Raw genomic sequence first — 5,586 nt, 5'->3', positions numbered from 1 at the left:
ACAATTAGCCAAAAAGAAAAAAAATTTGGAAAGGTTTTATATGTTTATGTAGTATTGTCTCTTACAACCTCAGTCATACTATTGAGTAATGTATGATCAAGAGTAGTCTTTGTTTTAGGGTAGTCCATGTTTATTTGGAAAACATTTTTTACTGAAAAAAGCACAGTCAGTTCAGGGAGAATAAAAGATTTGCACTGCTCATGTTTTTGTGCCAATTCTTTAACATCTCCAAAGTCACAATACTGTATGTTGACTGGTGCCTTCACAGTTATGAGCATGTTAAGAAGATATGCATCAAAAGACGAAATGTCTTGCATCATCCAAGTGGCATTTTTAAAATCAAGCCCACATGTTTACCTAATGCTTGTAATTTGATGAATTACAAAACAAATTCCACCAAAGGACAATATTAATGCTAAACATCTGGAGCTCAGGGCACAGTGGGTTTGGCACCCTCCTATGTCAATAGAGTATGGCAGAAAGAGCACCATCCCACATCTACAAGCAGTAGCCACTACAAAGTTACACAAACTCCAAGGCAACTCGCTGACAACACAGTGCAAAGGTGCAAACAAATCTGATAACACAAAGACACTCAGTGCTTCTGGGAATGGACTGTTATTCTGTCAAGGGTGGAGAACATACAAAGAATATTTGTTAAAAGAGTGTGTGTGGGGGGGTTGTGGAGCAGGTGCGAGTTTAAAAGGAAATATTGAAGGAAACAAACAAAAAAATTGAAACAAACGTAACATTAATAATCCACAAAGCTGTTATACCACAACTGGGTTTTAAAACCGAGAAAAAACAGGATGTAATTACATATTGTCGTTTAGGATATTAAAGCTGTTAGAAGGCTATTTATTTGGAATATGTTTTTACATGTAGTCTTCTGTTTGTAAACAGATTTACCAAATAAAATGACCAGTGTTGATGTTAAAGGTGTATAATAAAATTATATAGTCACTATTTTCTTTTCTTTTTTTTAATGGCAACTGTGTATATACATTACTTTTTATCCACTCTGGTTTTCTAAGTCCTTGAACTGAAGGTAGGGAGTGAGACCTCTGTATCTGATTATGCTCGGGTTCTGACTACTTTTCTAATGGATGCAAATTATGTCTAGTCTTGATGATGATCTTGATGATTTAAAAATCAGCAACCAGCTCCAGATTGGATATATTTTAGTCCAAAAATATATTTTGTACACTGCATAGTAATGCTTTCATTCTGCTAGTGCCTGTAGAGTGTGTATGATGTGTATGATGATCTGAAGTGATTAATTAACTGCAATAGTCTTGTTGCATAATAAATATTATTGTTTGCTATTTTAATTTTAAATCACATATACATTTTTACAGTAGCTAAGATAATATGTAATCTTCAGGAAGGTCCATAGGTTGTGCTTAGTCTTTAATTAACCCCATGGTTCACCACGCCCTTTAAAAGGGACGCAGGCGTCCCTGAACGGGCATACTCAAATAAATACTTGATATTCTTAAAGTACATTACATTTACCAACATAGCATTCCTTAGGACTATTACAAGTACCTGCTTACCGATTTTCAGCCGTCTACATGCATCCGTTAGCCAGAAATCCCATGCTGAATACACCGTTTTTTTTCCGCTACATTTCCACAAACACGTGCCTGCCCTTTTAAATGTAATTGTCTCATTACATAATAAACAATATTATGAACTAATGTGTTTTACTTGTGTTGTCTGAAGACGTTGTTCATGTGAATCGCATTAGTTTCAGATTAGGAAACTTCTGCATATGCATCACTTGGCTTCACAGATTCTCTCACTCTCGCTCTGTGTGTGCATGTTTAAGGTGGGGATGGTAATCAGGAAACGTTAACTGACCTAAATGATAAATTGTGAATTATTTTTTTTTTGCTCTCTGCTGCTTTACTACTGTGTAACTCCTCTGGTGCCTGTTACCAGTGCTGCATTATCTTGGAATTTCGACTGCCTAGCAGCCTCCACAGGGATTAATCTGGTACTTTGTGTTACCCAACAGAAAGGTAGAGCTGTTGCAGCAGTCAGCAGTAGGTTGCACCATCCTCTTGTATTCTAAAAGTAGCGTTCAGCTCAGCAAGAAACTTGCTGACATGGCATTTTATTGACAGGAAAGGCTTTTTCTATTATAGACATTAAAACCTCAGATTCTACATTGAAGTGATAAATAGACATCAAAAGGTAAGCCAGTCATCGTTCAGATCTGTGCATACAGGCTTTGGTCACCTTCTAGAATATACAGGATACAGAAAAGAAATTAAATTATTGTATGTTTATTGAATTTTGTGCATATCTTTGTGAGACGCCATTACTCTCATTGGACTACCCAACCAATGTTATGCCTGCACAGTTTAATACTAAGTACCTCCTACTTGTTTTATTCCTTCACAGATGAAGATTCCATTTGTTTAGTTCAGATATTTTCAGTTTTACATGCGTCTTGTGAGTATCAAACCATTTCAAAATGTACCGATCTTGTCTTTAGGTAAGACATGAATTAAATATTGAAATACTAGCCTAGAAGTTTACTGCTTTTTTGGAAGCAAAGATGAAAAAAACGAGAAAGTGTCAGTCTTGAATGTCTGGTTCGGTCACCTTAACTGAGCTGAAATGCACTCTGTCAAAGCATATCCAGACATAATGAAAGTGAAGGGGAGGCTGGAGAGGACTCCAAATTATTCTATAAGGAAGTGTGCCACGTTGTTTATGTATTGTGGCATGATATGGAAGAAAAGTGCTGGAGCTACCTCTGACAAGCTTAGTTGAGGAATTTAAATGTGTTAAGTGATGTCATTGGACGAGTGCTATGTGGAAAATCAGGCCTTAGGTCAGAAGATACCTGGAAAGCAAAGAATGCAAGAAGGCAAATGATGGCTAGTTTTATTTGTGAGCAGAAATTGGATGCAAGGCACACAGCAGCAGCATCGCAAGGAAGGCAATGCCAATGGCTTCACTGGGAAAGTGGAGAAAAGGAAAATCACCTGGCAAGAGCTGTGGGATGTGGATGTGAGTTGCATCAACTTTTTGCTTGGAGCAACTTACAACATCCTCCCAACTCTCCAAAACCTGGGACAGTGGGGAGGCAAAGACATTAAGTGTAAATGATGTGCAAGTTGGCACACTGAAGCATATTTTAACAGTGTGTAAGGTTAGCTTGTCACAGGGTTCCTATACATGGAGACACAATCAACTGCGTAGTGTATAGGAGTATTTATTTGATAGTAAGTGCCCAGACTTGATCATGTTGCCAAGTGGTATAAGTAATAAAGGGAATAAGTTTGTGTGAGAGGGATGATGTGGTGAAGCGTACACAAGCAATCTGGAAATTATTTGTAGATGTATGTAAAAAAGTACAGGTCCCACAGTGTTCTGCGTTAAGTATGCTGAGGCCAGACATGGTGTTGTATTCTGAAAGTAAATGGATAGTTTTTTATTCAGTTCCATTTGAAGATGCAGTGGATGAAGGTTTTGAAAAGGAAAATGCTGAAGTACACAGACTTGGTGGCTGAGGTGAGCGAATGCATGTTTGCAGGTGCTTATAAGACCAGTAGAGACAGGTGTCAAAGGATGTGTAGATGTCTGCCACTGCTTGTACAGTTCAGCCTTTGAAGCCATAAATTTATAGAAACTGTAAAGGAGTTATCATAAGTAGCTGAAAGGGCTAGTCAGTAGTTGTGGATGAGGAGAGCTCAGTCTGGATTGGGGTAATGCACCCTAAAGTTGGAGTGGCTGAGGTTGTCATGTCATTGTGTAAAGTGGTAGATCCAGATGGAACTGGTGGCATGGAGCAGGTATTAACGGTGCTGGCTCTAGTCATTGTGGAGGCCAGGATGCGTCTGAGCATGGCACTGAGCATGCATTAATGATGGCAGTGGGGCTGAGTATGGACTTAGTTGCTGGGAAGGCCATCATGGATCTTACGGGTTGTGTTTGTTAGTGGCATAGTGCTTAAAAAGGTGCATCTGGTTTAAAGTGAGCTTAGAAGGGAGTGAGGCTGGGACACCAAACCTCACTTTTGAGCCTTTCATTAAATTAATGAAAAAATGATTGTTATCCTGTGTATATGAAACATATAAAGTCTGAGAGTTCATTTACTTATCTACATATCAACTGAATAGAATATCTAAACAGTAGAAGAGTTATAATTTTAATAATTTTTTATTTTATATTAGTTTTATCCTTATAGAGAACTGAGTCCTTCTGAGAACTATAATTTTGACTAGTACTATTCTTAGGCTTTATTTTAACAGCACAAAAATTCAGTGCAGGGACTACATGGAGTTTTTAATACAAGTTTAAGATACTGAATGCTGGACACATAGGTGCCACTATTAACATTCACTATTCAGGAGTATCATTAATCCTATTTAATTTAGCATTAATCCTCACAGAGGTCTTTCTCTTTTTGTTATCTTAATCTTTACAGTTTACAGCTCATTATCAAAACTCATCTAGGAAGTGAAGTCATTAAAAGAGGTTTTTGTTGTAAATCAGAATAACTACATTTTCTGTTTTTGTTTGCTGTACAGAATCAAGAGACATCATGAATTCTATCAAAGTGACACAAAATGACTATTATTACTATGACTACCCCAACACAACAGATACCCCAACATTGTCTTCACCATCATGCAGAGATGCGATGTGTGTGATCTTAGCAACAGCCAATGTGATCATTTTGTGCTGGGTGTCACTGGAAATGGTCTGGTGATTTGGATCGCTGGATTCAGGATGAAGAAGTCGATCAACACAACCTGGTACCTCAGCCTGGCCATGTCTGACTTCCTGTCCTGTGCCTTCCTGCCATTTTATGTTGTCTACTTGGTTAAAGGTGACTGGGTCTTTGGGCTGTTCTTGTGCAAGCTCCAGTCCTTCATAATGTTCGTTAACATGTTCAGCAGCATCTTCCTCCTCTTCATCATCAGCGTGGACCGCTGTGTGGTTGTTAGGTTTCCCGTGTGGGCGCAGAACCAGCGCACTGTAAAAAAGGCCTCTGTGATAGTCATGCTGGCTTGGATTGTCTCAGCACTGCTTAGCACACCATCAGCCATTTACCGGAACATCAAGGAAGATCACATGACTTCAATAAAAACATGTTACTACAGATACACAGATGTTAAAAATCAAGACCATATTGCCATTGTAGTGTGCCGATTCATTTTTGGATTTGTGATCCCGTTCCTGGTCATCGTCACCTGTTATGCTGTCATCATCCAAAAGCTGAAGACCAACCAGATGGCAAAGTCCAAAAAGCCGTTTAGGATCATGGCCGTGCTGATTGTTTGCTTTTTTATCTGCTGGTTTCCATTTCACACTGTTGCTTTCATGGAACTTGACACTAAATATCACAGTCTTGTTCCCACTGGACAAAAAATTACTACCACTCTACTCACTGCAAACAGCTTTATGAACCCATTTCTTTATGCTTTCATGGGGAAGGATTTTAAGAGGAACTGTTACACAATTCTGTCAAAGATTGAGATTGCAATCAAGGAGGAGGGACGGAGCACAGTCCGAGGGACGTTTATGACCAACTCAGGGGAAGGCCTACTTTCAACTACCGTTTAA

The 5,586-nt window shown here is 38.7% G+C and overlaps 1 pseudogene; it reads left to right on the top strand.

Moving 5' to 3' along the window:
- The first annotated feature begins 4,561 nt into the window (after window positions 1-4,561).
- LOC118241470 (chemerin-like receptor 1) lies at window positions 4,562-5,586 on the top strand (annotated as a pseudogene).

The sequence above is a fragment of the Electrophorus electricus genome, chromosome 1 (assembly GCF_041902795.1).
Source record: "Electrophorus electricus isolate QZ-2024a chromosome 1, ASM4190279v1, whole genome shotgun sequence".
Taxonomy (NCBI): domain Eukaryota; kingdom Metazoa; phylum Chordata; class Actinopteri; order Gymnotiformes; family Gymnotidae; genus Electrophorus; species Electrophorus electricus.
The sequence above is the reverse complement of the archived record's forward strand: the minus strand, read 5'-3'. Positions and strand labels throughout refer to the sequence as shown.